The following is a 23,949-nucleotide window of genomic DNA, read 5'->3' as shown; positions in this document are numbered from 1 at the left end:
ACAATATAATAATAATAATAATTTAATTTATATAGAGCTGTTAACAAACATAATGTAGGCTCGAGGTGATGTGATGACGTGTCAGACATAAACAGGAGAGTTGAAATTAATTACTTATTTGAAAAAGGTTTTGAAAGATAGGTCTTAATACAGGCCTCCTTTTGACTAGCTGTGAAAGTAGCAGCATAAGTAGATAATACACTTTGTAAATCAAAAGTAGACCTTTTGTTATATTCTGGAACATAACAAACTGCAGTAGTGAACTAAGAGAATTAGGTTCATGATATTCCCTATGTTTTCACTAAATGGCACACTGTTATCACTTTATTTACTTTTAATTTTAATTCCTTGAGAAAACGATTGAATTGATATCTTAATTTCCATAGTAGTTTCAGTTTCACTTGCTAGCTCGTTACTCTGTAGGGTTTCATAGTGCTATACGTGATAGCGTTTATTTTTAATGAATGGTGTATTTGTTTAAGCTTGTACTGAGATGGAAGATCGTACTTCTCTACTCCACAAGTACTTCATGTTACCTCAGTAATGTTTAATTATTGTCTAGACTGTGCCAGTGTTTAAACAAATACAATTTTAGAAAACACGGACATTTGATTTGATGACATTTTTCTTTGAACGATGAAGTCAAACAGGCCTCTAATAACGTTGGCAGGTGTAGTATGGATCAATCGTTTAATTTCCACGCAACTTTCTCCCAGCCATAAAGTTCAGTTTCTCCGACAAAAGTAGGCCAACTAATTTGATATTTCTTGAGATGATTGTCTTCCGTCAATTTTGCAGTTCAATGTAAACTTACATAGAAATGCTATTGCACTTTAGTAAACAGTCATATATTTGGTTGTTAGGTATGATACATGTTAGAGCTAACTAATTATACTGCTGTAGGAATAGCCATTTTGTTTGCTGAGACGCTAAGCCGAATAACACAAAAGAACTATGTGGATTGTCTAAATTAATATGAACTGGTGTTTGCTTTAGAATTTTCGTTATGCATTATTATTAAATAATCATGAATGTATATATAATTCAATTATAATTTTAATTATAATAATTGTAGGTTAATTTGAGCAGAATGATGTTTCTTTTGTGTTATATAATTCTATTCATCTCTAAGTTCAGCCTAAGAGACATACCCATGCGCTTACAGTCGTACATAGGGTCATAAACAGTGTGGATGAATTTAATACTATGATATTTACACAACGATATTGACATGAATACTTTGAATAATGAGAAATTAAAGCTAACTATGAATTCATTGTAACTAATTCAAGAATATTAATGTTATAAGCCGCTTTCATAATGTTGTATAACAACAGGGACGCAACGGTGACTTCAATATCAACTGCTTCACAACTTGCACCCAAGATTCTTCATTGTATCAAGATACTTTAGAAACTGTGATTGACACACCAACTTGGGCAATGGCCATCAAGGACTGTCGTGAAGTTCTAAACGTCAACACCGATAAAGATGACGACGACACTGTCAAGAGTAATACCAGTACCGACAATATAAACCCAACGTTGGAATGGGTAACGCCAAGACTAAAACCCCAGACTAGATCCAAGGCAATATGGCTGAGGCTGTTCAGGAGCTTAAAACTAAGAAATATTCAGGACCAAAAGAAACACGGCTTGTCTCTCAAGCCTAAGATAGCGAATGGCAACCCAAACTAAGAGTTCTCAATTGTCGTCACAATATGCGACAAGAAAAAAAATACTACACAAAATTATAAATGTAACCAGATTACAAAGAGACACAAACTCACAGGCGGCCCCGTCGGATTCCTATCGCATCCGCCTATTTGCAAGGAGTATTCAAGACGTGATTTTGTTTTGATTGTCAAAAGTAATAATATTTTATTTTTTATTTTAATATTATATAAGTCCCATTGGACGTTATAAAAAAAAAATTAAAAGTTAAAGATAATATACTTCCTAGTCCAAACATAATTTAATAACAAACTAAAAGCCTATTATTATTAAAGAAATGTATTACACATTTCAGCATGACAACTACCGAATATGTACAATATGATTTTAGATAATCTTTTAGTATTGTTCTGTAATTGAAAAGAAAAGAAAAAGAACTTGTACTACGGCAACGTCTGCTCGATGTCCCAGCACAGTTACCAACAGAGCTATTGGCATTTGCATTGAGATGAAACTAGAAAGCGGATGTAGATCTACCTGAAACACTGGCGGATCCAGAACTTTGGAGTGGGGGGGGGGCGATTTTTTTCCAAACCCTGACCCTAACGCCCAGTAAACCCTAACCCTATGCATAAATGTGCGTACAGCATATATATATATATATATATATATATATGTGAGAATAAAATAAGACTGTTTCTCAATCTTCGGCGGAAAAAAAAACAGGAAAAAAAAAACAGTCATGTTGAGGCCTTTCTCTTGCACGCTTGGGGGTCTGGGAAAGCGCTGTAAGTTTCCTCAGTGGGGTTCGGGCTTTCTTGCATTTTTCACTGCAGAAACGCATTCTCCTGACAATTACAGCTCATTATTTATCTGTGGGGTTCGGGGCGAAGCCCCGACTCCAAAAGCGTTTTCTTGCATTTTTCACTGCAGAAACGCATTCTCCTGACATCTACAGCTCATTGTTTATCAGTGGGGATCGGGGCGATGCCCCGACGCAAAAAGCGTTTTCTTGCATTTTTCACTGCAAAAACGCATTCTCCTGACATCTACAGCTCATTGTTTATCAGTGGGGTTCGGGGCGAAGCCTCAACGCCAAAAGCGTTTTCTTCAATTTTTCACGACTGAAACGCATTCTCCTGACATTTACAGCTCATTATTTATTAGTGGGGTTCGGGGCGAAGCCCCGACTCCAAAAGCGTTTTCTTGCATTCTTCACTGCAGAAACGCATTCTCCTGACATCTACAGCTTATTATTCATCTACTTTATAGCATATATAAATTATATTAGTGACAGATTTTTTTTATTTTGTAATTTCTTACTATAATACAAAAAGAAAAAGTATTGGTTTGTCCGATGGGGGGGGGGGGGGGGGAAGGTGATTGCATGTATCGCACTTCCACCTGTTTATATTATATAGATATTCGACTAATTTTGTTCACATATTATGATTTCTCCATAAAAGTAGGACCGCCCCCCTAACTCAAAGGGTTTAGATGGGAAGGGCTGTAGAGGTATTCGCTCCTCCCCTTCCAATCGGCCAAAGATGAACGACATAATATAAAGACCTGTTAAATACCAATAAAAAGTTTTAATCATTTAGATATTTAATTGATTCTGTTAGCAAGCTGTGATTTTTACAAGTAAATAGGACCGCCCCCCCCCACTCGAAAGTTTATGGTGGGGGGGGCGGATTTATGCCATCGCCCCCTCCCGACCCTACCAAATCGGCCAAAATACTAGAAGGGGGGGGCGAAATAATCTAAAAAAAGGTTGAAATATAAATAATTAGTATATATTATTAACATAAGTAATAAATTCGTATACAAATTGTGTGAATTCTATACTAAAGTTCGTCCGCCCGCCCTTCGGGGTGGGGGGGGGGGGTCGGCCGAGTGGGGGGGGGGGGCGATCGCCCCTACCGCCCCCCCCCCCGGATCCGCCAGTGACCTGAAATAAACTTCTGATTTAGCACTCTTAAGATCAGTATCTACTAGATCTAGATCTAAAATCTAAATGTTGAAAAATAATTTAGATGCAAGTTAGATAACATTTACATTAAAAAAGGCCTAGATAATCTATCATTAGACTAAAAGGAACTTTAAATTTAAAAATAGTTGATTAGTTTTAATATGTTATAACATTGCAATATAGATCTAGAAATTCGGAACTAAAAATCTACACTTCAAGACTAGATGTAGCTCTAGAAACTGAAATTCTAGATCTTGATCTAGTCTGTATCAGTCTAAACTAGACCTAGACATTTTAGATCTAGAATCTACAACGATTTTAGTTAGAATATAAATCTAGATCTAGTGTAAAAAACCTAGATATAGTTTTTAAAAAATCTAGATCTAGAGTAGAAAATCTAGATTAGAACTAAATCTAGCTAGTATGTCTTTTTTTTTTAATACGAGAAAGCTGACGAAGTTTAATAAACATTGATGCACCATGTTCTTATAGCATTTCATTAAAAATTTAAAGAATATATTCCTTATAAAGTCAAAGTACAAAAGTATGGTATGAAAATCTCTCCACAAGGCTATCGTACATCTTATTTTCATACATGATCATTCCAAAAATGTAATTAATGACATTGAATTTATCTGGAATTTTCTCTTTCTCTCTCTTTCTATACATATATAAACATCCGGAACACATCTAGTATAGAAACTTAAAACTGTTGCGATGTTTCGGAAGTAAAATTAAAAGTGAATCAGATTTCAAGAGCTTTTAGTCTTTTTTCTTTTCGATATTAACATGGCGGACAGACAAACTGACAGACAAAACGAACACAATAAGCCGGCTTTATCCTGATGATGGCACTAAACAAAAAATAAATAAAATCCGTTTATTTAAAACTTTTTATGTTTTGCTATGGCTGTCACCCTACTGCACGAAAGTCGCTGCATAAAAAGTCCATTTTAACAAAAATGTGCGTGATATTTACTTACAAAGTGCATTCTTAGACTTTATAAACAAACATACATGTTTTCTTAATATTTTATAATAATAATTTTAACAGCTAATTGAACAGAAAAAAAAAACACAAATATTTATATTTGTTGACAACATTTCCTGTAAATTTTATAAATATATTGCACTTAGTTATAATGAAAATACACAAAAAATTATCAATTATCATTCTTTCTTAACATATTGTAACATAATATCCCTTACATTTATGTATTAATTTAGAATTGTTGTATTTTTATGAAAAAAAATTGCTTGCATTATTAATTGTATAAACTTAATGGTTTGCTTTAAGAAAACAAAAAGTTGCCGTTGCACCTAAACTTTTCAAGCCGCATCGCATGGTGAAATACAATTTTTCATTTCTCTTCTAGTTTTTGAGATCTGAGTGTGACAGACGGACAGACAGACATTTTGCACAAACCTAATAGCGGCTTTTCCCTTACAGGGGCCGCTAAAAAATCATATTCTCTTGAATGAACAGCAAGCATACCTATGTATGACTAAGTGTACAAAGTAAAGAAATACAGTCACTTTCAAAGGAATCCCATTCTCAATCGTTTGGCATGCATGCTACATGTACAGGTACACGTGTCTATAACATAGAACAACAGACAACCCAACACTGGCGGATCCCTGGGGGGAAAGGGGGGTGCAGTAAGGGTGATCGCCGCCCCCCACTTGGCCAACCCCTTCCCCTGAAAAGGGGGGGGGGGGGTAGGCGGACGAATTTTAGTAAAGAAGTCACACAATTTGTATACGAATTTATTAGTTATGTTAATAATATATACTAATTATTTATATTTCAACCTATATTTCGTCCGGCCCTCTGTTGGCCAATTGGATGGGGAGGTGATGGGATCTATCCCGCCCCCCCCACACCAACTTAAACTTTCGAATGGGGGGGGGGCGGGGTTCAATTTATTTGTAGAAACAGGGCCGGTCTTAGGCCGCTGCAACCTATGCAGTCGCAGTTGGCCCCGCGCTTTTAAAGGCCCCGCGCTAATTTTATGTGTAATTATTAATCGCAAAATATATAAGAAAAATTCCTGGAAATAACCTGCACTTATTAAAATTTCCTGAAAACTCTTAAAAATCTCATGAAAAATAGACAAAATTTTCATTTGTGTGTGTCATTCATTATGGAAAACGCCAATTCTACGCGCGATAAAAAAAAAAAAGACATTGTCAGCTTTCATGTAATAAAATGTAATAATCAGACGAATTTTCCCCTTAACCGGAAGTTCCAATATCTTATTTACTTTTATAGTCACTGGAATATAAATAGGCCATATGTTGCAAGATTGGTAAAGTAAAATTAACTTGATCGCAATTTTGTATTTAGAAAAGAATGAATAAAATGCAAAGCGGAATTTATTTTCTAATACAAAATCTTAATTTTCACTTATTATCCTTATTCCCACCCAGACTAGGCCCCGCGCAATTAGTTTCGCATAGGGCCCCGCAATCGCTAGGACCGGCCCTGTGTAGAAATCACAGCTTGTTAAAAGAATAAATTAAATACCTATATGAATAAACTTGTTATTGATATTTAACCGATCTTTTTATTATGTCGTTTCCATGTGGGCCAATTGGGTTGGAGGAGGGGGGGGGGGCAAATACATCTTCTGCCCTTCCCACCATGTGACAGGTGGGGAAATGTGACGTGTGTTTGGCACGTTTTATGTCTAGGGGATGATTATTTTTAATGCTATCACACCCCCACTTATCAGCATATGAATCGGGAGCAGACACGCAACGAGACAAAGCAATGAAAGATAGATACAAAAGTTAAAATAAAGGATATTTATTTACATAAATATACATATAATAATAAAAAGGGGGAGGGTTTGCATCTATCTCTAGTATATTCTATGTTTAATCATCACTCTTGCACATAATAAGAGAGTATGTCACTTTGTCCTCTGACTTAGCTGGTTGTCCTGTCGATGTCGCAGCTGGCTGTGTCCTGGCTTGAGGTTCTGCAGCTGGAGGTGGCGCTCTAGCGGATAGAGGGACGCCGGCGATATAGTTCTTGTGGAGTCTCAGTCCCAAGTTCTAGTATCTGTAGTGGGCACAGTATGGCGGGTGGCCGGATACCGTGGGCACAAGGTTACTGCGGGCAGAGCTGATCTGCCGTGGGCAGTGTAGGTAACAGGATATGTCCAGTGAGTTGCAGAGGGTTGGCGTAGCTATGACGTCTCGCACAGATCTGACTCTATAGGGACGTCGCGACTAATAGCTTGACAGGTGGGCTGTCGAATAGGCGGGCAATGCCGATAGCGCCAAGTAGTAGAGTTGAGTAGATCTCCGTAGGCGGTAGATGATGCTCAATAGGAAAGTGCAGTGCTGAATAGCACTAAGCACATAGATAGGTAAATAGATCGTTGATCCAATAAATAAATAGGCAAGTGCAGCGCTGAATAGCACTAAGCACAACTGCAGGTAAATAGATCGTTGATCCAATAACTAGGCAATAGGTGATTCTTGATAGCAACTAGGCAAGTGCAGCGCTGATTAGCACTAAGCACATAGATAGGCCAGTAGGCAAATAGGCAGGTAAGTGATCCGATAAATAGGCAGACACCTGAGGGAGGCACCAGGTATTCCTCTAGGAGGGAGAATAAATGATATAGTCCAGACTCGGTCGACAGCGATAGAGGAGTGAAAGGGTCTGGCTTGATTTGAATCTACTTATATATGCCTGGGAAATGTGGGCGGACACAGGAAACGTCCTAGGCTAAGAATTAGCTTACACGTGGGTGAAGTCCGACAAGCGTCACACCTTGGAGTACCACACGGTGTATTGACCCGTGTAATCTCTTAGATCAAAGAGAGACGTGGGGGGAAGAGTGACCTACATTCCACCCAAGGGGGGGGGGTCAATCGCGGCGGACATCCGCGGATAAGACTAAAGAGAACGTGTCTATCTTTGCCCCGGTCAAGGGCAGATAAATGAAAGGACTGGCCTAATTTTCTCCAAGGTGGTGGACTAAGTCTAGCCTGGTAGAGAGGAAAGGTGGGGCGGGTGAAGAAATTGGAGGTAGGATGGGGAAATAATTAAAATAAAATAAATAAATAAGGAAAAATAATAATTAATGCTGTGATAATTTAGAGTGACTCTGACAGCGAGTTTTTGACTTGTCACATACGCCGCCGCCAAGATGGATCTATCGCAGAAAGATCCATAAAGTGCGAGCAGACTGATGTCACTCTAACTTTAAGATCAGTTGTTATCACAGCATTAGAAAAAAAAAATCTGAAAATAAAGGGGTATCCATGCCAGGAGGAGAGTCTGTCCAAGTCTGTCCGTGGTCTACTTTCCGTCCCTGAGTATGTAGTCACCTGGGTGAAACATTTGGGGTTGCTCGGGAGAGTAGATTGGGCGATTGGGTGAGTAATAATTCCTTCCTGGGGCGGATTGGGGAGGGTGATTGGGGCTTAGGCGGGGTGCCCAAGGCACGTGTGCTCGTTGGGGCTTACCTCCGAAGCCGCTGTGAGGCGCTTCTTTACGAGAGTAGGCAGTCAGCTTACCTCGGTATCGTCTGACACGATCAAGGTCAGGGAAGAGTGGCCTGATAAAGAATGTGGAGTTCTGCCTGAGAACGTCCCCACGAGTGCGATAATCTGGCTCACGTCGTGGCTTCCTGACACGGTTAATGCCAGGGGAAGGTTGATATTGAATGGTGGCTGAGGGGCCAGGGTGAGAAGAGTCTTCACGAGCGCGAGGGTTCGGCTTACCTCGTGACTTCCTGACACTATCAATGCCAGGGGGAGGTTGATTCGGAATGGTGGCTGATGAGCCATGAAGAGGAGTGAGTCCGCGAGAGCAAGGGTTCATCTTACCTCGGGGCATTCTGACACTGTCAATGTCAGAGGAATGTAGGTCAATTTTGGCTGAGTAGCCTGGGTCAAGTAGACCCTCACGAGCTCGCGTATACGACTCAACTCGAGACTTTCTAGCGGTGTCAATGCCAGGGCAGAGTGGGGTGAGCTTCGCTGATGAGTCGGGATTAGGCGTGTTAGCGTGGCGACCAGGGCTTCCAACCTGCTGGTTGCGGCCACTTCTCTGCTTTGTCGATCTACCGACGGGCAGAGAGAAGTATGGCTTGTCGACTACTCCAAGAGGGACATATTTGGAGCCTAGAATGAAATCATACACTGGCGTGTCCATGACGGCGGCGTCGATGGTGCCATGTACGTATCTGCACTCCACGTGCACCCTCGCGACAGGTAGAACCTGCGGAGGAGTGGCACGGTCGATAGACTGGATTGTCACTGTTCCACCAGTGAGATCCGATGGGTCAATCAGTGCCTTACTGATAACCGCGCCGAACGAACAGCCTGAGTCGTATAGGCCCAAAACTTCGACACCGTTAGCCAGAATGTTCTCTACTCCCGGAGGAGAAGAGGTGGGGTGAGGTAGCACCGGTGGGAGTTCTAATCTGCTGAGATCAACGGCAGTGGGTTGAGGAGCCACGGCCATCGTGGAGACGACGTATGTGTCCTCCTCTGGTTGGTCAAATTGATCAATCACAGAGGGTTGAGGGACTGGCGCCACCATTGATAGGGTCCGTGGGGCCTGCTGCTGCCGATGTGGAGTGGGTCTACTGTCACGCGCGCCATGACGTGAGTCACGCTGAGAGTAGTTGGCCTGGTTATAGCGAGACTGGTGGTTGGGGCGGTTATTGTGGTTATGAGGGACTGATTGCCGGCCTGGTGCCTGGTTGGGCTGGGGAGTTTTAGGAGCAAGGTTGGATTGAGCAGGAGAAGTTGGTTGGTCTGTTTGCTGGTCTGTCGCGGTTGCTTTGCCTTTTAAGTCCTTACGAGCGTTCAAGTACCTATCAGCGGCGGAAGCTATGTCGGCGGGTGCAGTTGCTTGTTGCTCCTTGACATAAACTCTGACCTCTGGCGACATGCATTCTAACAGCTGCTCAGAGAGTATGAGGCATGCTAGGCCATCAAAAGTCTCTGGCAATTGGCTGAGGGCGTGCCACCTGACAAGGTACTTGTCCAGCCTCTCGCAGAGGTTGCTATAGGTCTCTCTGCGTTCGAGGCGGGAGCCTCTGAACTTTTTGTGGTAGGCCTCGGCGGTCAGCTCAAACTGGACGAGTAGCGCCTGTTTGAGGGCTGTGTAGTCCTCTCGCTGGCCGGAGGGAAGTTTGGAGTAAACCTCGTAGGCTTTGCCTCGGAGGCATTGGGATAGCCGGAAGCACCATTTCTCCTCTGGCAGACCGTAGAAGCGTGCTACTTCTTCAAATCGGACAAGATAAACTTCGATGTTCTCTGTCTTGTCGTCGAAGTGCTCCATTGGCATGTGGGGTAGACCGTTCAAGGAACTTTGAAAGGATGCTGGGCTAGCCGGGCGAGACTCGGAAGAAGCCTGGCGGGTGGCCTCGTTCTCTTTGTCCGCGGCTATCTTTTCTCTCTCTGTAATTTGTTGCTCTTTTTCTCTTTCTCGCTCTGTGACTTCTTTAGCAATAGCTATTTCAGCTTCCTTTTTTTTTCTTTCTTTAGCTATAGCTATTTCATTATCCCTTTCCTTCATTGCTATTTCAGTTTCCCTTCTCTCCCTTTCCATAGCTATTTCATGCTCCCTTGCTAATCTTCTTTCTTCCTTTTCGTCTTCCTTTCTTTTTTCTTCTTCTCTTTCAAACGCCTCAAATCGTGCTCTCACAAATTCTTTCCGTTCTGCCTCATCGTCAAATAAGGTGGCCGCAAACTCCTTCAATTCAGCCATTTTCTGCTTCATGTCAGAGTCCGCTTTCGAGCGTGTGCCGCTGGCCATAATGATGAGGGGTGGGAGATGAGAGGTACTAGGATGATGCAGGGGCAGATAGAATGGATAATAGGATTGAGCTAGAATTAAAGAAAGTGGGTTAGCGAAAGTGAGTCGCTGGTTATAGGAAAGAGTGCAAAAGGAATGTGGTGTCTGCCTATGTTAATCACAAGTTCCTGCAAGAAAATATTACACATGAAATGCAATAATAATAATAAATAAAATATGACAGAAGTGACACTCTTGATCATGCGAAGTGATGATACTTATAAATATTTTTAGAAAAATATTGATAGGAATTTAGTTATTGCTGCCTGTTCGTGCCTGCTGTACTAATGGGTTAAATCCACGGACGGGCTCGCCAAAATGTGACAGGTGGGGAAATGTGACGTGTGTTTGGCACGTTTTATGTCTAGGGGATGATTATTTTTAATGCTATCACACCCCCACTTATCAGCATATGAATCGGGAGCAGACACGCAACGAGACAAAGCAATGAAAGATAGATACAAAAGTTAAAATAAAGGATATTTATTTACATAAATATACATATAATAATAAAAAGGGGGAGGGTTTGCATCTATCTCTAGTATATTCTATGTTTAATCATCACTCTTGCACATAATAAGAGAGTATGTCACTTTGTCCTCTGACTTAGCTGGTTGTCCTGTCGATGTCGCAGCTGGCTGTGTCCTGGCTTGAGGTTCTGCAGCTGGAGGTGGCGCTCTAGCGGATAGAGGGACGCCGGCGATATAGTTCTTGTGGAGTCTCAGTCCCAAGTTCTAGTATCTGTAGTGGGCACAGTATGGCGGGTGGCCGGATACCGTGGGCACAAGGTTACTGCGGGCAGAGCTGATCTGCCGTGGGCAGTGTAGGTAACAGGATATGTCCAGTGAGTTGCAGAGGGTTGGCGTAGCTATGACGTCTCGCACAGATCTGACTCTATAGGGACGTCGCGCCTAATAGCTTGACAGGTGGGCTGTCGAATAGGCGGGCAATGCCGATAGCGCCAAGTAGTAGAGTTGAGTAGATCTCCGTAGGCGGTAGATGATGCTCAATAGGAAAGTGCAGTGCTGAATAGCACTAAGCACATAGATAGGTAAATAGATCGTTGATCCAATAAATAAATAGGCAAGTGCAGCGCTGAATAGCACTAAGCACAACTGCAGGTAAATAGATCGTTGATCCAATAACTAGGCAATAGGTGATTCTTGATAGCAACTAGGCAAGTGCAGCGCTGATTAGCACTAAGCACATAGATAGGCCAGTAGGCAAATAGGCAGGTAAGTGATCCGATAAATAGGCAGACACCTGAGGGAGGCACCAGGTATTCCTCTAGGAGGGAGAATAAATGATAGAGTCCAGACTCGGTCGACAGCGATAGAGGAGTGAAAGGGTCTGGCTTGATTTGAATCTACTTATATATGCCTGGGAAATGTGGGCGGACACAGGAAACGTCCTAGGCTAAGAATTAGCTTACACGTGGGTGAAGTCCGACAAGCGTCACACCTTGGAGTACCACACGGTGTATTGACCCGTGTAATCTCTTAGATCAAAGAGAGACGTGGGGGGAAGAGTGACCTACATTCCACCCAAGGGGGGGGGTCAATCGCGGCGGACATCCGCGGATAAGACTAAAGAGAACGTGTCTATCTTTGCCCCGGTCAAGGGCAGATAAATGAAAGGACTGGCCTAATTTTCTCCAAGGTGGTGGACTAAGTCTAGCCTGGTAGAGAGGAAAGGTGGGGCGGGTGAAGAAATTGGAGGTAGGATGGGGAAATAATTAAAATAAAATAAATAAATAAGGAAAAATAATAATTAATGCTGTGATAATTTAGAGTGACTCTGACAGCGAGTTTTTGACTTGTCACATACGCCGCCGCCAAGATGGATCTATCGCAGAAAGATCCATAAAGTGCGAGCAGACTGATGTCACTCTAACTTTAAGATCAGTTGTTATCACAGCATTAGAAAAAAAAAATCTGAAAATAAAGGGGTATCCATGCCAGGAGGAGAGTCTGTCCAAGTCTGTCCGTGGTCTACTTTCCGTCCCTGAGTATGTAGTCACCTGGGTGAAACATTTGGGGTTGCTCGGGAGAGTAGATTGGGCGATTGGGTGAGTAATAATTCCTTCCTGGGGCGGATTGGGGAGGGTGATTGGGGCTTAGGCGGGGTGCCCAAGGCACGTGTGCTCGTTGGGGCTTACCTCCGAAGCCGCTGTGAGGCGCTTCTTTACGAGAGTAGGCAGTCAGCTTACCTCGGTATCGTCTGACACGATCAAGGTCAGGGAAGAGTGGCCTGATAAAGAATGTGGAGTTCTGCCTGAGAACGTCCCCACGAGTGCGATAATCTGGCTCACGTCGTGGCTTCCTGACACGGTTAATGCCAGGGGAAGGTTGATATTGAATGGTGGCTGAGGGGCCAGGGTGAGAAGAGTCTTCACGAGCGCGAGGGTTCGGCTTACCTCGTGACTTCCTGACACTATCAATGCCAGGGGGAGGTTGATTCGGAATGGTGGCTGATGAGCCATGAAGAGGAGTGAGTCCGCGAGAGCAAGGGTTCATCTTACCTCGGGGCATTCTGACACTGTCAATGTCAGAGGAATGTAGGTCAATTTTGGCTGAGTAGCCTGGGTCAAGTAGACCCTCACGAGCTCGCGTATACGACTCAACTCGAGACTTTCTAGCGGTGTCAATGCCAGGGCAGAGTGGGGTGAGCTTCGCTGATGAGTCGGGATTAGGCGTGTTAGCGTGGCGACCAGGGCTTCCAACCTGCTGGTTGCGGCCACTTCTCTGCTTTGTCGATCTACCGACGGGCAGAGAGAAGTATGGCTTGTCGACTACTCCAAGAGGGACATATTTGGAGCCTAGAATGAAATCATACACTGGCGTGTCCATGACGGCGGCGTCGATGGTGCCATGTACGTATCTGCACTCCACGTGCACCCTCGCGACAGGTAGAACCTGCGGAGGAGTGGCACGGTCGATAGACTGGATTGTCACTGTTCCACCAGTGAGATCCGATGGGTCAATCAGTGCCTTACTGATAACCGCGCCGAACGAACAGCCTGAGTCGTATAGGCCCAAAACTTCGACACCGTTAGCCAGAATGTTCTCTACTCCCGGAGGAGAAGAGGTGGGGTGAGGTAGCACCGGTGGGAGTTCTAATCTGCTGAGATCAACGGCAGTGGGTTGAGGAGCCACGGCCATCGTGGAGACGACGTATGTGTCCTCCTCTGGTTGGTCAAATTGATCAATCACAGAGGGTTGAGGGACTGGCGCCACCATTGATAGGGTCCGTGGGGCCTGCTGCTGCCGATGTGGAGTGGGTCTACTGTCACGCGCGCCATGACGTGAGTCACGCTGAGAGTAGTTGGCCTGGTTATAGCGAGACTGGTGGTTGGGGCGGTTATTGTGGTTATGAGGGACTGATTGCCGGCCTGGTGCCTGGTTGGGCTGGGGAGTTTTAGGAGCAAGGTTGGATTGAGCAGGAGAAGTTGGTTGGTCTGTTTGCTGGTCTGTCGCGGTTGCTTTGCCTTTTAAGTCCTTACGAGCGTTCAAGTACCTATCAGCGGCGGAAGCTATGTCGGCGGGTGCAGTTGCTTGTTGCTCCTTGACATAAACTCTGACCTCTGGCGACATGCATTCTAACAGCTGCTCAGAGAGTATGAGGCATGCTAGGCCATCAAAAGTCTCTGGCAATTGGCTGAGGGCGTGCCACCTGACAAGGTACTTGTCCAGCCTCTCGCAGAGGTTGCTATAGGTCTCTCTGCGTTCGAGGCGGGAGCCTCTGAACTTTTTGTGGTAGGCCTCGGCGGTCAGCTCAAACTGGACGAGTAGCGCCTGTTTGAGGGCTGTGTAGTCCTCTCGCTGGCCGGAGGGAAGTTTGGAGTAAACCTCGTAGGCTTTGCCTCGGAGGCATTGGGATAGCCGGAAGCACCATTTCTCCTCTGGCAGACCGTAGAAGCGTGCTACTTCTTCAAATCGGACAAGATAAACTTCGATGTTCTCTGTCTTGTCGTCGAAGTGCTCCATTGGCATGTGGGGTAGACCGTTCAAGGAACTTTGAAAGGATGCTGGGCTAGCCGGGCGAGACTCGGAAGAAGCCTGGCGGGTGGCCTCGTTCTCTTTGTCCGCGGCTATCTTTTCTCTCTCTGTAATTTGTTGCTCTTTTTCTCTTTCTCGCTCTGTGACTTCTTTAGCAATAGCTATTTCAGCTTCCTTTTTTTTTCTTTCTTTAGCTATAGCTATTTCATTATCCCTTTCCCTCATTGCTATTTCAGTTTCCCTTCTCTCCCTTTCCATAGCTATTTCATGCTCCCTTGCTAATCTTCTTTCTTCCTTTTCGTCTTCCTTTCTTTTTTCTTCTTCTCTTTCAAACGCCTCAAATCGTGCTCTCACAAATTCTTTCCGTTCTGCCTCATCGTCAAATAAGGTGGCCGCAAACTCCTTCAATTCAGCCATTTTCTGCTTCATGTCAGAGTCCGCTTTCGAGCGTGTGCCGCTGGCCATAATGATGAGGGGTGGGAGATGAGAGGTACTAGGATGATGCAGGGGCAGATAGAATGGATAATAGGATTGAGCTAGAATTAAAGAAAGTGGGTTAGCGAAAGTGAGTCGCTGGTTATAGGAAAGAGTGCAAAAGGAATGTGGTGTCTGCCTATGTTAATCACAAGTTCCTGCAAGAAAATATTACACATGAAATGCAATAATAATAATAAATAAAATATGACAGAAGTGACACTCTTGATCATGCGAAGTGATGATACTTATAAATATTTTTAGAAAAATATTGATAGGAATTTAGTTATTGCTGCCTGTTCGTGCCTGCTGTACTAATGGGTTAAATCCACGGACGGGCTCGCCAAAATGTGACAGGTGGGGAAATGTGACGTGTGTTTGGCACGTTTTATGTCTAGGGGATGATTATTTTTAATGCTATCACACCCCCACTTATCAGCATATGAATCGGGAGCAGACACGCAACGAGACAAAGCAATGAAAGATAGATACAAAAGTTAAAATAAAGGATATTTATTTACATAAATATACATATAATAATAAAAAGGGGGAGGGTTTGCATCTATCTCTAGTATATTCTATGTTTAATCATCACTCTTGCACATAATAAGAGAGTATGTCACTTTGTCCTCTGACTTAGCTGGTTGTCCTGTCGATGTCGCAGCTGGCTGTGTCCTGGCTTGAGGTTCTGCAGCTGGAGGTGGCGCTCTAGCGGATAGAGGGACGCCGGCGATATAGTTCTTGTGGAGTCTCAGTCCCAAGTTCTAGTATCTGTAGTGGGCACAGTATGGCGGGTGGCCGGATACCGTGGGCACAAGGTTACTGCGGGCAGAGCTGATCTGCCGTGGGCAGTGTAGGTAACAGGATATGTCCAGTGAGTTGCAGAGGGTTGGCGTAGCTATGACGTCTCGCACAGATCTGACTCTATAGGGACGTCGCGCCTAATAGCTTGACAGGTGGGCTGTCGAATAGGCGGGCAATGCCGATAGCGCCAAGTAGTAGAGTTGAGTAGATCTCCGTGGGCGGTAGATGATGCTCAATAGGAAAGTGCAGTGCTGAATAGCACTAAGCACATAGATAGGTAAATAGATCGTTGATCCAATAAATAAATAGGCAAGTGCAGCGCTGAATAGCACTAAGCACAACTGCAGGTAAATAGATCGTTGATCCAATAACTAGGCAATAGGTGATTCTTGATAGCAACTAGGCAAGTGCAGCGCTGATTAGCACTAAGCACATAGATAGGCCAGTAGGCAAATAGGCAGGTAAGTGATCCGATAAATAGGCAGACACCTGAGGGAGGCACCAGGTATTCCTCTAGGAGGGAGAATAAATGATAGAGTCCAGACTCGGTCGACAGCGATAGAGGAGTGAAAGGGTCTGGCTTGATTTGAATCTACTTATATATGCCTGGGAAATGTGGGCGGACACAGGAAACGTCCTAGGCTAAGAATTAGCTTACACGTGGGTGAAGTCCGACAAGCGTCACACCTTGGAGTACCACGCGGTGTATTGACCCGTGTAATCTCTTAGATCAAAGAGAGACGTGGGGGGAAGAGTGACCTACATTCCACCCAAGGGGGGGGTCAATCGCGGCGGACATCCGCGGATAAGACTAAAGAGAACGTGTCTATCTTTGCCCCGGTCAAGGGCAGATAAATGAAAGGACTGGCCTAATTTTCTCCAAGGTGGTGGACTAAGTCTAGCCTGGTAGAGAGGAAAGGTGGGGCGGGTGAAGAAATTGGAGGTAGGATGGGGAAATAATTAAAATAAAATAAATAAATAAGGAAAAATAATAATTAATGCTGTGATAATTTAGAGTGACTCTGACAGCGAGTTTTTGACTTGTCACACCCACCTAAACCCTTTGATGGGTGGGGCGGTTCTACTTTTATGGAGAAATCATAGCTTGTGAACAAAATTAATTGAATAACAATATAATTTTTTTATTTTTATATTTGTGTATTATGCTGTTTAACAGAATCAATTAAATATCTATATAATTAAAACTTGTTATCGATATTTTAACCGATATTTATATTATGTCATTCTCTTGTTAATCGATTAGGAGGGGGGGGGGCGAATACATCAAATGCCCTTCCCACCTAAACCCTTTGAGTAGGGGGAGGGGGGTTCTAAATTTATTTAGAAATAATAGTTTGTCAACAAAATATGTAACTCGAATGTAAAAAAAAACAAAAACAAAACTTTAATATCGGCTTGCTCAGCCCCATTTTAGATGGCCTTTATTTAATTTTTTTTTTGGCTCTTCGATGTCTTCGTACTATGAGAAAAAAGACGTTGTATACGCCAGGAGAATGAATTTCTGAAGTGCAAAATGCATTTAACTCAAATATAGATTTAGATCTTGGTCTCTGGTTCCATGTCAAATATAGATTTAGATCTTGGTCTCTGGTTCCATGTCAAATATAGATTTAGATCTTGGTCTCTGGTTCCATGTCAAATATAGATTCAGATCTTGGTCTCTGGTTCCAAGTCAAATATAGATTCAGATCTTGGTCTCTGGTTCCATGTCAAATCTAGATTCAGATCTTGGTCTCTGGTTCCATGTCAAATATAGATTCAGATCTTGGTCTCTGATTCCATGTCAAATATAGATTCAGATCTTGGTCTCTGGTTCCATGTCAAATATAGATTCAGATCTTGGTCTCTGGTTCCATGTCAAATATAGATTCAGATCTTGGTCTCTGGTTCCATGTCAAATATAGATTCAGATCTATGTGAATTAAAAAAAAAAAAAAAAACGTGCCGCAACTTCTTTGTTAAATAAATGTAGGCCAACAATTAATTTGATATCAGCCAACTGGTCAAAAATATTTTAATATTTACTGATATTTCTACAACTGGTTTGGTGTCAGGCTTAGGTCAATAATTAGTTCTATATTAGATTACGAGTCAACAAATGATTTAATACTTGACCATATGTCCACAGATGATTTGATAAAAATGGCTTGACATTAGTTCATAATACTATAGATGGTTTGATTTTAGACCATTAGAAATGGTATAATATTGGACCATAGGTGTACTGTGTACCTACAAATTGTTCAATAAAAGATTTTAAGTCTGCATATGGTTGGATATAAGACCATAGGTCTAAAATTGGTTGGATATGAGACTATAGGTCTACAAATGGTTGGATATGAGACCATAGGTCTACAAATGGTTGGATATGAGACCATAGGTCTACAAATGGTTGGATATGAGACCATAGGTCTACAAATGGTTGGATATGAGACCATAGGTCTACAAATGGTTGGATATGAGACCATAGGTCTACAAATGGTTGGATATGAGACCATAGGTCTACAAATGGTTGGATATAAGACCATAGGTCTACAAATGGTTGGATATTATGCCAAAAAATGACGAGGACGACAGCAACAAAATAAAATACAAACTAATCTTTTAACTATTCCTCTGAGGAGGGAGAGGGTTCTACTGCCATTTGGGAAATAACAATAGAAGATTAAATACACTGAAGGCGTAGGGAATGACCAGTGTCCATGACCTTTCTTACGCCTCTGTCCAACTTGATTCCTGGACATCTTTGTGTTTGTTGCAGGTCCTTCAGAAGTGGTCTAGTTTTACGGCACGTGCCCACCACTACTCCGGCTCCCTGGGGCGTTTCTGCGTCTGGTTCCAGCTCCCGCGCGCTCCATTATCATCATCGCCATCATCGGCGCCCTTATCAGTTATCTGTCTGTTTAGAAAGTGAGTATGTGGTGTGAGTGTGCATATGTGTATGTGAGTGTTCTAGAATGAGCAAGTGTGTGTGTGTGTGTAAGGGATGGTTTTTAATACAGTTTCCTGTTGCAAGCCTGGTCCGATTCTGACCAGAGGACGTCTGGTGATTAGCACCAAGAGCGGAGACGTAACTATCAGAGGCGGAGACTTGAAAGAAATGAAGAGTTGTGGTTTGGTAAATGGAGCGGAGAAATGAAATTAAGATATAATGGCTATGGTATTGGGGAGGGGGTGGCAGCTTGACGGACAGACAGGAGGGACCACGTAGGAACCTTCCTGGGTTTGAAACCAGCTCATCAAACTTATCAATGTGCTTACGTAGGAAAATAAACCAATCTCTGAGGGGCTCGGATATCCTAATTATAGACTTCATTATGCGTTACACTTACTATCTATGGTCAGAGAAAAACTCAGTCAATAGAGTGGGACTAGTGTGGTAGAAAATAAAGTAGAGTTAATAAAAGGGGAAAATGTTTAAAAGGACAAGTCCAAGTAACCTCTGACTCTTTATTATTATTATATATATATATATATATATATAGAGAGAGAGAGAGAGAGAGAGAGAGAAAGAGAAAGAGAGAGAGAGAGAGAGGAAGAGAGAGGGAGAGAGAGAGAGGACGAGAGAGATAGAGAGGGAGAGAGAGGGAGACAGAGAGAGGGGGACAGAGAGAGGGAGAGAGAGAGGAAGAGAGAGAGAGAGAGGGAGAGAAAGAAAGAGAGAGAGGGAGAGAGAGGAAGAGAGAGAGGGAGGGAGAGAGAGAGGGGGAGAGAGAGGGGGAGAGAGAGTGGAAGAGAGAGAGAGGCAGAGAGAGAGGGAGAGAGAGAAGGAGAGAGAGGGATAGAGAGGGGGGAGAGAGAGTGGAAGAGAGAGAGAGGGAGAGAGGAAGAGAGAGAAAGGGAGAGAGAGAGAGGGAGAAAGAGAGAGGGAGAGATAGAGAGAGAGGAAGAGAGAGAGAGAGAGATTCTAGTCACTAATTAAGGTAGTCGGTTTATTTGAAAATGAAGCTAAATAAAATTGTTTGACATTGAGTATGATGTGTTCCAAGCTAGTTAAAGGTGTGAACAGAAAAATGTTCATCACTCTTGATACGGATTTAAAAGTTTCAATTAGTACTATATGTTTACATTGTTCATTTGTCTAAATCATAAACAGCTATGCTTTAGAATGTTTTTCTTCCTCAAACTTTGGTTTTATTACTTCAATCTTGTTAACAGTATTTTTTGTATGTTTCTCGAAATTTGATATTCGGAATTTTTTATTGATAACTATATGTTTTTTGTTTGAAGGGTATTAACTATTATAATAAAGTATACTAGTATAGGCTTTATTCATAACTTGAGAAGATTTTTTGTGTTCATTTTCTATATTTCGCCAATATTAGTTTAAATTTTTGTTTTCTTTCAACATAATGTAACTTTTTAGGCGCCATCTTACAAGCTTGTATAATGATTATTTCTGAAGCGGCTCCCAGTGGTTCAGAGTTGAGCATATTTTATACATTCAGAGGTGGAGCATATTTTATACATTCAGAGGTGGAGCATATTTGTACATTTTCTTTGATCAGGCACGTTGCGGCATCACCTCCCTCGATTTAATTCCCACATCGGCGCCCGCACGCCCCCCTACCGACACCAACACCATCATTGAAATGGAGTCGCACGGACCTCACCAGGCGGTCAGCAGATAACTCGGACAAACTTGACCCCATTGATGTCATTCCCCCACGAGACTTCCATGCGAGTCTTTTACACTCACAGGCTGACCGTAGGTCACCGTCAGTGTCCAGTGCGCGGTCATTAGGAGACACTACATTGGGCTGGTGCTGTTTGGAGCAGTCTCCTCCCCAGTGGCCTTCGGTGTGATCATCTTCGAGGCTTTGAAGTAGCGGAACCTAAAAGACCACCAACCCACTCGCTACCAGAAAAAGACGCACAAGAAACACCGATAGAGCTGATAATGTGTTGGTCAGTTTGATGTGAAGTCGTTACCGTCACAGTTCTGCTGATTGATTAACTCCCCTCTTTAAATTATGCACTTGGAATGTTAAAAAAAAAAGGGATATTTTATATATGCAAGATTTAAAAAAAAATACTTTAATTAAAAAAAAAAGCTTAAGTGTAATTGTATCGATTAGTTTGGATCAGCGATGTAATTAAATTTGTAATAGATCTAGACCAAGGATAAAGTATCTTTGCGATAATAAATAATATATACAAAGCTTATATTAACTAACTATGTAGATGAAAAGTGTACACACGTTATTCTTGGATCAAGTTGAAACTTTGCACAATTATTCATTGACATAGACAAGACATGAGTCAATAAACAAACAAATTACCAATTAGACAATTAAATACTGGTAATTAATCATTCTGTTTAATAGCAACAAGGTAAACTAATACATCAGTATTCACATATATGGCTAAATGTGTTGGGTTTAGTCAACAAAACATGAATTAATAAACAGAAAACAAAATTAGTCTATTAATTCTTAATAATGAATTATTTTGTTTCATATCGAGTAACAAAAACTAATTTGTGCATTATTGGTAGACGGTCTTAACGGACGGAGTTCCTCTCCTTTAGATCAGCTTTTTTTTTTTTTTTTTTTTAATTTTCTTGTTTTACCAATTGTTTTTTGTTTATAGCTATTTTATGCTATTGGCTTTCTGAATTTGAATTAGAGGTCTAAGGCCTCCTTAAGCCAATACACCGCCCACTGTGCCAGTGATATGCTTATGAAAATAGACGGTTTTATATTTATCTATTGTTAGTTTCAAACTTTTCTCTCTATAAAGTATTAAGGGGACTAATTCAAATTATACCACCACATCAGTCAAATACAATTTCTTTCCTTTGTGCCCACAAAATAATTAATTAACAATAGTTAATTAACTAATTATGATTTTTTTAAATTGATTCTTGTATTGTCTGGTATGAGAAATGATTTGGGAAAATATTATATACATTTATTATGTATTAAGTATTTATTATATATTTATTATGAAGTATCTACAATTGTGAATTTAGTTACCCGAGAGAATGAAAAAGACAATTACTACTTTATACCACAAACACTTATACTTAGGTTTTAGTAAGACTTACTTGGGCGAATAATTGACAAATAACATGAGTTGGGGAAAAAAAAATATTAAGGTCCCACCGAGATTTGAACTCGGATCACTGGATTCAGAGTCCTAACCATTACACCATGGAACCGGTTGTACCAGTCGACCTTTGTTCACTTGTTTTTCAGTAGGCCTATATAGCAAGTAATAAATGGACTTTACTGCTTTTATTTTAAACTATTATTTACTCGAATGGCAATACATGTATTTAGGTGGATAGGTGGATATACTCTAACATTAACCCCAGGGGCGTAGCTAGGATTTTGCCATCTTTTTGGGGCCCGTGAGGCGTGACCTCTTTGATTTTCAAATTCTCCCCCCTCCTCCTACTCCAACCTAACTACGCCACTGATTAACCCTTTGAGCAATAAATCAATGTATCTGATGGATAGATGGATTATAAGCTAGCATTTACCCGTTGGGGCAATGGATGTATTGGATAGATACTTGTGTTGTAAGCTTGCAGTTACCCGTTGGGGCAATGGATGTATTGGATGGATATTGTAAGCTTGCATTCATCTGATAGTATATAATACTAGGTGACTATTTGATGACGACCAACAAAAAAATGTTTTCGTTAGACTTGAAAAACCCAACCAAACTTGTCACCATGTTGGACAGATTGGGTTCAAAGTTGAGCACACTGTTTACACGTATGTCTAATTAGAAGTCCTGCACCCAGTGGAAAGATAAAGATCCCTTAAGTTTATAGCACTACTTGTAGGTGAGTACACAGATACTGGGGGCTTTGGAAGGGCAACAGTTAGCCCTGTCTCGGTAGAAGATTTCATTAACTTCATCATGTACACATCTTCTCCCCCCCCCCTTTTACATACACTTGCAATAGACGATTCCAATTATTTAAGAATCGATTCGATTCTAATCATTTTCTTGCGTGAGATGCACATTGATTCTAAGCTTTCTTGAAAAAAAAATTATTTGTTATTCAGAAATACATTTTATTTGTTATTCAGAAATACAGTTTATTTGTTATTCAGAAATACATTTGATTTGTTATTCAGAAATACATTTTATTTTCGCTTTTGTACATTTGGTATGTCTTTCTTACATTAACACAAACACACACACACATACACAAGTCTACAGATTTGGTTGATTGCAAAGCGTCGTGGTTGTTGCTTGACCCTGGTTAGGGAACTCGTTTATTCATCATTCATTCGTGACTTGAAAACAAGGAACAGGGCCGCCTTAGGCATAGGCAAACTAGGCGGCCACCGATTTTCAGAGATGAATTGGCGAAACTTGTTCCCAATGTTATTGTACACTAGGTTTTAAATTAATTGCGTAAATTTATTTTTTCGCTGTTTATTTGTATTTTTCTATTTCATTTGGGGCCACCAAATTCACTTCGTCTAGGGCCCCCGAGTATCTAAGACCGGCCCAGCAAGGTAGGTATAAAGATAACGAATGAAACTACTGTTATTCCAGCATCGTTTAGACACTTTAGTCAACGGTCTTGCTGGAACTCTTTATCGCTTGGTTTTTGTCAACGGAGTGAAATGAAAGAGAACTTGCCATTTCGAATTCTTTTTTCAGGTGAACTAAAACAATTATATTATAATAGGCCTAGCTTATATGTAAAGTGTCATTGTTCTATTGTAAATCAAGCCTACTGCAGATATGCCATTTTTCATGCTGGCCGCTCTCCTTGCGTCGTATCTTGAGACTCCGACACTCACGACTTCACTCCACGAGAAGCGATCGAGAGCTAGTGTTTCCCAGCCGTGTATGTCAATATCACACTCCTTGAATTGACCCCCCTGAGAGCGCTTTCCTGTCCACAGCTTCCTGTAAAGATGTCGTTTTGGGAGGCGATTTTCTGGTATACGAACTGCATGTCCCGCCCATCAAAATTGCAACCTTTTTGCTGTTCATAACTGTAGGACTTCAACATCTAGTATGGTTTCAAACCAGTTCGTCAAATGAATTTTTCGTGGCGTAGGCAGAAGGACTTTAGCTTTTTGATGTGGCGGGAATATAATGTTCAGGGTCATGATGCATATAAGAGTGAAGAGGACGACAGCACTGTAGACTTTCAGTTTTGTAGATGTGCATAGTCCTCTCCGTTGTCACACTTGTTATTGA

This window comes from Biomphalaria glabrata, chromosome 8 (genome assembly GCF_947242115.1).
Source record: "Biomphalaria glabrata chromosome 8, xgBioGlab47.1, whole genome shotgun sequence".
Lineage (NCBI taxonomy): Eukaryota > Metazoa > Mollusca > Gastropoda > Planorbidae > Biomphalaria > Biomphalaria glabrata.
The sequence above is the reverse complement of the archived record's forward strand: the minus strand, read 5'-3'. Positions refer to the sequence as shown.